Consider the following 12,481-nt stretch of genomic DNA (forward strand, 5'->3'; position numbering starts at 1 on the left):
AAATATAAAGACCAAAATAAGTTAAAAGTAAAAGGGGCAAATAATATATCATGAAAAAACTAGAAAAAAACCTGAAGTCGCTCTATCACTATCAACCAACTTGACGTTAATGACATTATTGAGCACTCCACTCAACAGCAGCAGAAACAGTATTTTAAAGCACGTGAGAAACATCTGTTGAGGCTGACAAGTTATGGAGGTGACTGCGATCCTCACGTGTGCCCTTTTTTGTTTGAAATACTCCATTGCACTCCACTCTCTTCATGGAATAAATTAAATTAGGGAGACATTTTTAAGCATGTAAGGATATTTTTAGTTTGTTATGCAGACTTTTTCTCAGGAAAGAATCGCAAACTCATTATCCTCACTGAAGAAAGGATACTGACAAAAACCAAATGATGGATACCTCCCCAAAGAATTTACCTTTTAGTAGAGACCACTGCTTTACCACAAAGGAATAAAGTTCTTATACTGTTGTTCTGGTTTCTTTCTTTTTTTTTCCTTTCCTCCCCTCCTCTCTCCCTTCCTTTTTCTCTCTTTCTTTTTCCCTGTAGTGAGCTGTTATAAAGCTGACAAAATTCCTTATATAGACTCATTGATAACTATTGTTTTATATATGAGTGAGAGTCTTCCAATTTGACAAACTCATGTAGCATTTGGAAAGCAAAATAGAGCAGATATCTCCTTTCTATCACAATGTGCGTGACTAAGCAGGCTCAGGACAACCTGAATGGGTGGGGCAGCAGGTACCCTCCACGTCCACTGTCTAGTACCCAGCTTTTAGGGAGCAGAAGGCTGGAGCTACAGCAGCAGGGGTGGTGGTGGTAGCAGCAGTTTCCTGACCTCTCAATGCAGCAACAGAGCTGTGACTTTGAAAATAAGCCAAATGGTCAAACTCTGGCTTGTGTTCCTCCAGCCTTTCTAGTGATTATTTTCAAGAACCTAATTCTGTGCATTTTTCCTTGACATTTGGATAATGGTTTCTGTTTCCTGCATCAAAATGTGACAGAGTTACTTAGAACACATTTCTATAATGTATAATGTTAGAAGACTTTACAAGGGTCTCATGTTATTAAAAGTACTTTAATATTTAAATGAATTCTTGTTAGGATATATATAAATATAAAAATATATGTTTGTGTATGTGCACATTTATATGTATAAATAATACTTATGTAAAGAATTGGATAAAAGGTTAATCATAAATATAGATATATAAAATTATAAATTTAGCTATCCAAATACCTATATTGATCCAACAATATAGAGAATATCTGAAAAAGTAGACTTTTGTGAAGAAAACTCACAATGGAAAATGAAGCTTCCTATTGTTCAAGCACAAATTAGAGCAGGAATGGATTGTAAGATGCCCCATGGGAATTAGACTAGTCTATAATTTGTACTGTTGGAAGCAGGAAGTCTTCAGGAACCTCCACTAGACTGAGATTAACACCATGCAGGTAGGTGCCACAGGCTCCAGAAAGCAGTCAGCCTATCAAGAGGTTATAGCAGCTTAAAATTGATTTTTATACTATAAATTTTTAAAAGTATATAAAATGATAGAAAGGTAAGCATGTGCAGAGTCGGAATACCTAGATACCATAAGTTGTATGATTTGAGGAAAGTCTAAACATGAATTTATTCCATTTGCTAAATGGGGAAAATAACAGTATCCTTCAAGAGCTGTTGTGAGGGTTAAAGGAAATTATATGAAAGAAAGTGCTTTTAAACAGAAAAATGCTCCACACTTTTACATTTTATCTCTAGTCATTCTTTAGCAAATTTTTTAAAATCCACCAATTTCACAACTCCTATGCAATGATCTGTTCTGGTCTTTGAGGCTATAGCTTAATTCATTCTGCACTTGGCCCAGTTCATCAGTAGAAGATGAAATTTGTTTGACATAAGAATGAACCTCCTTCTGAGATATGAAACTTGGGTAAATTCTTCCATTTTATTTTCTGTACAAAAAAAATCACATAATAGTATATATCAAAATAAGCAAAAGAAAAACACACTCTGCATGTTTAATTACATCCAAGTAAATTTCATGATAATAAAGGCACATTTAAAAGAAACGTTTCATTTCAGTCATACACAAAAGTGATATCATAAATAAATTATCTTCACCTTGAAGACATTGATGGCTCCAATTATTTCTCTTGAGGTTATTACTATGATTTCTGTTGTATTATTATTGATTATAACATAAAAACATTTAAGAAAGATTTATGACAATATTAGACAGCTTACTGAACTATTTAAAAAAAAACCAAAGAAATTATATAACTGAAAAATTAAAATTTGCTGATTCTCTAAGACACAATAAACTTTGAGTTGTATTCTATGACAATGGCACCAATGAAGGAGCTAAGACATACAACTAAGAAAACAAACAATACCCAGAAAACAAAAATAAAAACAAAATGATCACTGACTTCTTATCAGAAACAGAGCTCAAAACAAAGACTGAACAACATTTTTAAAGTGATAAAAAAATAAAATATGTCGACTGAGAATTCTATATCTGGTGAAGATATATTTTGAGAATAAAAGCACTATAAAGACATTTTTAGATAATAAAAACTAAGGGAGCCTACCATTAGTATCTCTGTGATAAAGGAACTTCTTAAAGATGAAGGGAAATGAGTCCAGAGGAAAACTTAGATCTTTAGGAAGAAATGAAGAACTCTTTAAATTAAAAAAAAACCCAAGTAGATATACAATAAAGAAAATAAATAAAACTAAAACTTGGTTAATTAAAAGTGTCAAGAAAGATGATAAAGCATTAGTGAGAATTAAATACATGTGGTGAGTGAACACAAATCAACAACATAAGGAATGAAAGAGACCATTTCTACAGTTTTATAGTATTAAAAGAATAGGAAAATTATGAACAACTTTATTTAAAAAAAAGCTGATTACTTAGATAAAATGGATACATTCTTTGAAAAGTACAACTTCCCAAAACTGTCACAAGAAGAAATAGAAAAGCTACATACTCCATATCAATTACATATATTGAATTAATACCAAATTTTTTCCTAAAAAGGAAATTCTAAGCTCAGATGAAACCATCTGAAACCACTGGCAAATGTAATCAAGTGTTTAGGGAATAAATAATACCAATTTACAAGAAACTCTTTCGGTAAATAGAGGAGGAGGGAAATCTTCCCACCTTATTTTATGAGAACAGCACAATCTTGATATCAACAGGGATCAAATGCATTTTAAGAAAGTATAGATCAATATCCCTCTGAAAATAGGGGCAAAAATGCTTAATAAAATATTACCAAATCCAGCACAGAAATAGAAAAGATAACATATTCTGACTAAGGTGATTTTACTCCAGAAATGCAAGACAGGTTTAATAATTTTAAGAGGCAATCATTTTACTTCATCCTATTAACAGAGCAAAGAAAAAATATGATTATTTCAATAGATGCAAAAAAGGCATGTGACAAAATCTAACACTCATTATTGATTTAAAAAAAAGCTATCAACAGTCTATGAATTGAATTTCCTCAACTTGATCCATAGATGTATGTAAAACCTACAGCTATTTTTATACTTAATGGTGACATACTGAACATTTTGCCTTGATATTGGGAAAAAATATGAGAATGTTTACTCTCATCTCTCTAGCCAATATTTTATTGGAGCTCCTAGTCATTGCAATGAGGCAACATAAAGAAATAAAAGGCATAATGATAAGAAAAAAGGAAGCAAAATTCTCTCTCTTCAAAGAGGATACAATTGTTTAGAGAATTCTAAGGAATACATAAAATAATGATTGCAACTAATAGGTTAATTTAATAAGGTGTAAGTATAAAAGGATATTATACATATCAATTGTGGTTGTATATACTCTACCAACAAACGCTTAGAAAATAAAATAAAAAGTAAACCCCATTTCCAATATTATAAAAGTGATAAACTACTAAGGAATAAATTTAACAAAAGGTGTGATAGACCTGTATTCTAAGTACTATAACACGTTGCTGTGAGACATTAAAGGAAACCTGAATAAATGGAAAAGTATACCATGTTCATGGAGTGAAACATTCAATATCATTAGAATGTTAATTCTTCCCAAATTTATCTACAGATTTGATGCAATGCCAGCCAAAAGTATTATGATCCTGTGCAGAAATTAATGAGCCAATTCTAAAATTTAAATGAAGTGCAAAAAATCTAGAATACCAAAGCAAGTTTGAAAATAAAGACTAGAGGACTTACTGATTGATTTTAATACTAACTATGAAGCTAATTAATTATAATTAAAACAGTGTGATATGGCAATAAGGTTGCACAAGCAAATCTGTGGAAGAGAAGAGAGAGCCCAGAAATAGGCCTACACATATGAAGAAAGTGATTTCAACAAACATTCGAAAGCATTCCAATGGAGGGAGAAAAGTCTTGTCAACATACTGTGCTTGAAAAACTAGATGCCTACATGGAAAAAATATGCCTTGACCATTGCCTCTTATCATACACAATAATCAATTCAAGATTAATCATAGACCTAAACCTAAAAGATGAAGCCACCAAGCTTCTAGAAGAAAAGAGAAAACTATCTTCAAGAATTGTGGGTAGGCAAAAGTGCTTAGGCAAGACACAGAAAGCAACAGAATTAAAAAATGATAAATTAGACCATCAAAATGAAAATTTCTGTTCATTAAAAGATATCATTAAGAATATGAATAGCCAGGCCACAAACAGGGAGGGAATATTTTCAAAACTGTATCTTAAAAAGGACAAGTAAACAAAATATATAAAAAAGCTACTACAATATAATTAGAAAAAGAACATGTCTCTCACTGAGGAATATGCAGGACCTTAGAAGCCACCATAAGGACTTCTACTTTTACTCTAAGTGAAATAGGGATCCATTGAGGTGTTTTGAGCAGAGTGACAGTACACGACTTATAACTCTGGCTGCTTTGTTGAGACAAGATCGTACGGTGCGTGGGTAGAAGCAGGGAAATTTATTAGATGACTTTTGCATAAATAGGTAAAAAATAGTGATTTGCACCAGGATGGTAAAAGTGGTTTGATTTTGAATACACTTTGATAGTAGTGGTACATTTATTTGATGACTGATCATATTTTTTGCCTGAGTACCTGGAAAAATGGAGTCACCTTTTTCTAAAATGAGGAAGACACAGGAGAAATAGAATTAAGGGTTGATAGTAGCAGAGAAGATCAGGCTTGGCCATGACAAAGTTGAGATGTTTCCTAGACATTTACAAAGAGATGTCCAGTAGGCACTTGGATATACAAATGACAAATCTGCCAGTTTATAATTGAAGAAAGAGCTTTTCCTTGCTACCGAACTTTGTCTCGAAAAAAATGAGTTCTTTATTTGTCTTACTTAAGTTAGATTAACCTTCCTTTGGAGATGATCTGCTTTGGTCCAAGACAAATTAGGACTAGCTCTCTCCTTGAAAAAAACACAGCATAGACCTCAGTATATAGACTGAAAGAGTTGAGACAACGCAATGATTCTAGTTCCACTCAAACACCTGGAGAGAAGTCAGGAGAGTAAAGGACAAACAAGTGAACTCTGAGAAAACCACTAAGAAAAAGATGAAAGAGAGGGAAGTTGGGGGAAAGAAGACAAATATGTAGATCAGGATAAGAGATCAAGGTAGACCTAGAGATTGGGAAAGGGAAGAGGAAGGGATTTAAAAGGGAAGACGAGATGTGGAAGTCATTCAATGCTTTATGCTTTACACCAATTACAATTATCTACACCATTACAAACGTATGAAATTAAGGCTTTCTAAAATAGAGTGCAATTTGTTCCTCTCTATTCATTATCTCAAAGTTTACTGCTAGAGTATTCTCTAATATTTATACTGATTTTTCATGTATTACAAATATAAATAATAGCTTCAACAAAGTCAATTCTGGTGGTCTAGTGGTTAAGATCTGGGGCTCACACGGCCGGGGTTCATGTCCCAGTTAGGGAACCACACAACCTGCCTGTCAGTGGACATACTGCAGCAACTGCATGTTGCTGTGATGCCGAAAGCTATGCCACTGGGATTTCAAATAACAGCAGTGTCACCCATAGCGGACAGGTTTCAGTGGAGCTTCAAGACTTAGACTAGGAAGAAGGATCTGTCTACCCACTTCTCAAAAAACTTGCCATGAAGATCCTATGAAGAGCAGTGGAGCCTTCCCTGATAACACAATGGAAGGTGAGAGGCTGGAACAAAAGAACAAGGCAGGGTTCCCTCTGCTGTGCACAGGGTTGTTGGGAATCAGAATCCACTCCATGGCACAAACAACAAAGTTTCAACAAATCTGATACAGAAGACTCAGAGACTCTTCTCTCATTTTATTATGAAATGAAGGGGAGAGGCTTATTTGCTTGTTTCTAGGAACATAATTGACAAAATATTTCCCTTTTTGAGACTATTATTAGTTTTTGAAAAATAATCCATCAACTGAGAATCATCGAGCATAGTATCCTGGCTAATGCCCTTGTTCACTTGTTAACTGAGGACAGACATAGACAATTAACACCCTCTGTTGAAAATAGTGTATCTGAGAGTCTTCTCTAGAGACTCTATTAAAAGTTAGATACTTAGAGACTAGGAATAGGGAAATTTCTGTAATTGTAAATATGTACCCATAATTTACATGCAATGCTCAGTGGACATTATTAGGGAATCAACAGGGATTTCTTAGGAAAGGTAACATTGCTGCATCAAATGAGAATAGTCTTTACATAATGCTGATAAAGCCCAAAAGTGAACCTTGGCATTAAGGGCAGAAGACTTTTTCTCTGCTTTGGCCCTAAGCCAAGCTGACTGCATATCACCCCACCCCTCACCTGCTATCAAGCTGAGGCTGACTCATTAGAACAAGTTGTTAGTGGTAATGGCTGCTCTCTGAAATTTCTTATAATCCCTCTCCCTGTTCATTCTGACTCATTAGCACTCATTTGTTTTCCTCTAATATTTAACTCCATTCTCAATTCCATACTTTCCTGGCAATTCCCCAGATTTGGTAGTCCTGAGTCCTTTATACTCCAAAGGAGTGGTCTCCTTTTCCTAAACTGAATTCCAAGCTGAGCCTAGATTACATTAATAGAAATATGCATCGAGTTAATTAAGACCTCCAATTCCTCCCCAAATATCTCTGGACTAATTATATATAAGAAATGGGATATTGACCTTAACCACATCAGCACTATCCTCAATTATTAATGATGGTAAAATAGAATGGTGAAGGCATAAACTCTAGGTTTAGAACCCTGGGTTTTGAAATCTCTCTCCACAATTCCCTAGCCCTTGGCCCTGCCTAAGTCACAAACTCTCTGTGCCTCTGAAGGGTGAGAATATCATCAACTGCAGAGATCTGTTATGAAAATTTACAAGAGTAATCATTGTAAAATATTTAACACCAAATCTGGCACATAGAAAGAGTCCAGTAAATGCTGGCTAGAATATTATAATATTCTAGACAAAACTGAAGTATTCTTGGAAGTATGGGTACACAACTATTTTAGGTCAGAAAGATGATAGCAACAGATGTACTTGAACATGTAGAATCTTTCATTACACTTAGATATTGAATGTCATGGTCATTTTCCAAATGTGAATGAACAGGTTCTATCACAGCTTCCTAGAATTTTGAGGCATTGTTTTTAACTTGGATGGCATTTTGTTCAATTACTAGACAGACCTATTTTTTTCTTCTCCAGCTTTACTGAGATATAATTTACATATAACGTTGTGTAAGTTTAAGATGTACAATATGAAGATTTGAGATATATATATATAATAAAATGATTACCACAATAAGTTTAGTGAATACATCCATAACCTCACATAGTTACCATTTTTTTGGTGGTAAGAACTTCTAAGATTTACTCTGTTGCACTTTCAAGTGCATGATGCACTACTATTAACTAGAGTCACCATGCTGTATATCATTTCCAGGAACTTATTCATTCTATAACTGGAAGTTTGTATCCTTTGACCACCTTCACCCATAACCCTCATCCCCGCTCCCATCCCATAACCACCAATCTACTCTCTGTTTCTATAAGAGTGGCTTTTTTATTTTATTGTTTTTTAAAAATGTTTATTTATTTATTTATTTAATTGAAGTAACATTGGATTATAACATTATATATCTTTCGGATGTACATCATAATATATTTTGAATTCTGTGTGGATTACATCGTGTTCATCACCCAAAAACTAACTATAGTCCATTCCCTCACATGTGAGCCTAATCACTCCTTTTGCCTTCCCCCCTTCCCCTATGGTAACCACCAATCCAATCTCCCATGCTATGTGTTTGTTTGTTGTTGTTTTTATCTTCTGCTTATGAGTGAGATCATACGGTATTTGACTTTCTCCCTCTGACTTATTTCACTCAGCATAATAACCTCAGGGTCCATCCATGTCACAAATGGCCGGACTTCATCATTTCTTATGGCTGAGTAGTATCCATTGTGTATAAATACCACATCTTCTTTATCCATTTGTCCCTTGATGGGCACCTAGGTTGCTTCCAAGTCTTGGCTATTGTGTATAATGCTGCAATGAACATAGGGGTGCATGTATCTTTATGCCTTTGTGTTTTCAAGTTCTTTGGATAAATACCCAGCAGTGGGATAGCTGGATCACATGGTAGATCTATTCTTAATTTTCTGAGGATACTCCATACTGCTTTCCGTAGTGGCTGCACCAGTTTGTACTCCCACCAGCAGTGAACAAAGGTTCCGTTCTCTCCACATCCTCTCCAACATTTGTCGTTTCCTGTCTTGTTACTTATAGCCATTCTGACTGGAGTGAGGTGATACCTCATTATAGTTTTGATTTGCATTTCCCTGATAGCTAATGATGTTGAGCATCTTTTCATATGCCTGTTGGCCATCTGTATATCTTCTTTGGAGAAATCTCTGTTCAGATCCTTTGCCCATTTTTTAATTGGATTGTTGGTTTTTTGTTGAGCTGTATGAGTTCTTTGTATATTTTGGATATTAATCCCTTATCTGATATATGGTTTGCAAATATCTTCTCCCAATTGTTAGGTTGTCTTTTTGTTTTGTGGATGGTTTACTTTGCTGTGCAGAAGCTTTTTAGTTAGATATAGTCCCATTTGTTCATTTTTTCTTTTGTTTCCCTTGCCCGGTCAGACATGGGACTTGAAAATATGCTGCTCAGATCGATGTCAAAGAGCATACTGCCTATGTTTTCTTCTAGAAGTTTCATGGTTTCAGATGAACATTCAAGTCTTTAATCCATTTTGAGTTGATTTTAGTGCATGGTGTAAGGGAATGGTCTACTTTGATTCTTTTGCATGTGGCTGTCCAGTTTTCCCAACACCATTTATTGAAGAGACTCTCCTTTCTCCATTGTATGCTCTTGGCTCCCTTGTCGAATATTAGCTGTCCATAAATGTGTGGGTTTACTTCTGGGCTCTCTATTCTGTTCCATTGATCTGTGTGTCTGTTTTTGTGCCAGTAGCATGCTGTTTTGGTTACTGTGGCTTTGTAGCATACTTTGAAATCAGGGAGTGTGATACCTCCAGCTTTGTTCTTTTTTCTCAGGAATCCTTTGGCTATTCGGTGTCTTTTGTTGATCCACATAAATTTTAGGATTCTTCGTTCTATTTCTGTGAAAAAAGTTGTTGGAACTTTGATAGGGATTGCATTGAATCTATTGATTGCTTTAGGAAATATGGACATTTTAACAATGTTAATTCTTCCAATCCAAGAGCACGGAATATCTTTCCATTTCTTTCTGGCTTCTTCAATTACTTTCAACAATGTTTTATAATTTTCAGTATACAGATCTTTCACCTCTTTCGTTAAGTTTATTCCTAGGTATTTTATTCTTTTTGTTGCAATTGTAAATGGGATTGTATTCTTAATTTCTCTATCAGTTACTTCGTTGTTAGTGTATAGAAACACAACTGATTTTTGTACGTTGATTTTGTATCCCGCAACTTGACTGTATTCTTTTATTGTTTTTCAAAGTTTTTTAGTGGAATCTTTAGGGTTTTCTAGATATAAAATCATGTTGTCTGCAAAGAGTGACAGTTTCACTTCTTCTTTTCCAATGTGGGTCCCTTTTCTTTCTTTTTCCTGCCTGATTGCTCTGGCTAGGACTTCCAATACTATGTCAAATAAGAGTGGTGACAGTGGGCAACCTTGTCTGGTTCCTGTTCTTAGAGGGATAGCTTTCAGTTTTTCTCCATTGAGAATGATATTTGCTGTGGGTCTGTCATACATGGCGTTTATTATGTTGAGGAATTTTCCTTTTATACACATTTTATTTAGAGTTTTTGTCATAAATGGATGCTTTATCTTGTCAAATGCTTTCTCTGCATCTATTGAGATTATCATGTAATTTTTATTCTTCATTTTGTTAATGTGGTGTATCATGTTGATAGATAGGCAGATGTTGAACCATCCCTGGAATGAAACCCACTTGATCATGATGTATGATCTTTTTAATGCATTGTTGTATTTGATTTGCTAGTATTTTGTTGAGGATTTTTCCATCGATGTTCATCAGTGATATTGGCCTGTAATTTTCTTTCTTTGTGTTGTCCTTGTCTGGTTTTGGTATCAGGATAATGTTGGCTTCATAGAATGAGTTAGGAAGCCTCCCCTCCTCTTCAATTTTTTGGAAGAGTTTGAAAAGGATAAGTATTAAGTCTTCTTTGAATGTTTGGTAGAATTCACCAGGGAAGCCATCTGGTCCTGGACTTTTACACTTTTGGGAGGTTTTTGATTGCTCTTTCGATCTCCTAACTGGTGATCAGTCTATTCAAATTTTCTACTTCTTCTTGGTCAAGTTTTGGAAGGTTGTATGTTTCTAAGAATTTATCCATTTCTTCTAGATTATCCAATTGGTTGGCGTACAGCTTTTCATAGTATTCTCTTACTCTCTCTTTTATTTCTGAGGTGTCCATTGTAATGTCTCCTCTTTCATTTCTGATTTTATTTATTTGAGCCCTCTCTCATTTTTCTTGGTGAGTCTAGCTAAGGGTTTGTCAATCTTGTTTATCTTTTCAAAGAACCAGCTCTTGGTTTCATTAATTTTTTCTATTTTTTTTTTTAGTCTCTATTTCATTTATTTCTGCTCTAATTTTTATTATTTCCTTCCTTCTGCTGATTTTGGGCTTTGTTTGTTGTTCTTTTTCCAGTACCTTTAGATGCACTTTTAGATTGTCTATTTAGGATTTTTCTTCTTTGTTGAGGTAGGTCTGAACTGCTATAAACTTCCCTCATAGAACCGCTTTTGTTGTATCCCACAGCTTTTGGCATGTTGTGTTTTCATTTTCATTTGTCTCCAGGAATTTTTTGATTTCTCCTTTGATTTCTTCATTGACCCAATCACTGTTCAGTAGCATTTTGTTCAATCTCCACGTTTTTGTGGCTTTCCTGATTTTCTTCCTGTGGTTGATTTCCAGTTTCATACCTTTGTGGTCAGAAAAGATGCATGGTATTATTTTGATCTTCTTAAATTTATTGAGACTTGTTTTGTGGCCTAATATGTGATCAATCCTGGAGAATGTTCCATGGGCATTTGAAAAGAATATGTATTCTGTGGTTTTTGGATGGAATGTTCTGTATCTATCTACTAAGTCCATCTGGTCTAATGTGTCCTTTAAGGTGAGTGTTTCCTTATTGATCTTCTGTTTGGATGATCTCTCCACTGGTGTAAGTGGAGTGTTAAAGTCCCCTACTATTATTGTTTTACTGTCTATTTCTCCTTTTATGTCTGTTAATAATTGCTTTATACATTTAGGTGCTCCTATGTTGAGTGCATAGATATTTACAAGTGTTATATCCTCTTTTTGGATTGTTCCCTTTATCATTATGTAGTGCCCTTCTTTGTCTCATGTTACAGTTTTTGTTTTAAAGTCTATTTTTTTCTGATATAAGTATTGCTACCCCTGCTTTCTTTTCTTTGCCATTTGCATGGAGTATCTTTTTCCATCCCTTCACTTTCAGTTTGTGAGTGTCTTTAAGTCTGAAGTGTGTCTCTTGTATGCAGCATATACATGGGTCTTGTTTTTTAATCCAATTGGCCACCCTATGGCATTTGATTGGAGCATTTAGTCCATTGACATTTAAAGTAGCTAATGATAAATATGTATTTATTGCCCTTTTGTCACTTAAAAAAATTCTTGTTAAAAAATGGGCAGAGGACTCAAATAGACTTTTTTCCAAAGATGACATACAAACTGGCAACAGGTACATGAAAAGATGCTCACATCACTAATCATCTTGAAAATGCAAGGCAAAACCACCATGAGATATCACCGCATACCTATAGAATGACTATTATCAAAAAGACAATAGATAACAAGCATTGGTAAGGATATGGAGAAAAAGAGAACCCTTATGCACTTTTGATGAGAAAGTAAATTGGTACAGCCACCATGGAAAACAGTATGAAGCTTCCTCAAAAAATTAAAAATAGAACTATTATATGATCCA

This window comes from Equus asinus, chromosome 5, assembly GCF_041296235.1.
Source record: "Equus asinus isolate D_3611 breed Donkey chromosome 5, EquAss-T2T_v2, whole genome shotgun sequence".
Taxonomy (NCBI): domain Eukaryota; kingdom Metazoa; phylum Chordata; class Mammalia; order Perissodactyla; family Equidae; genus Equus; species Equus asinus.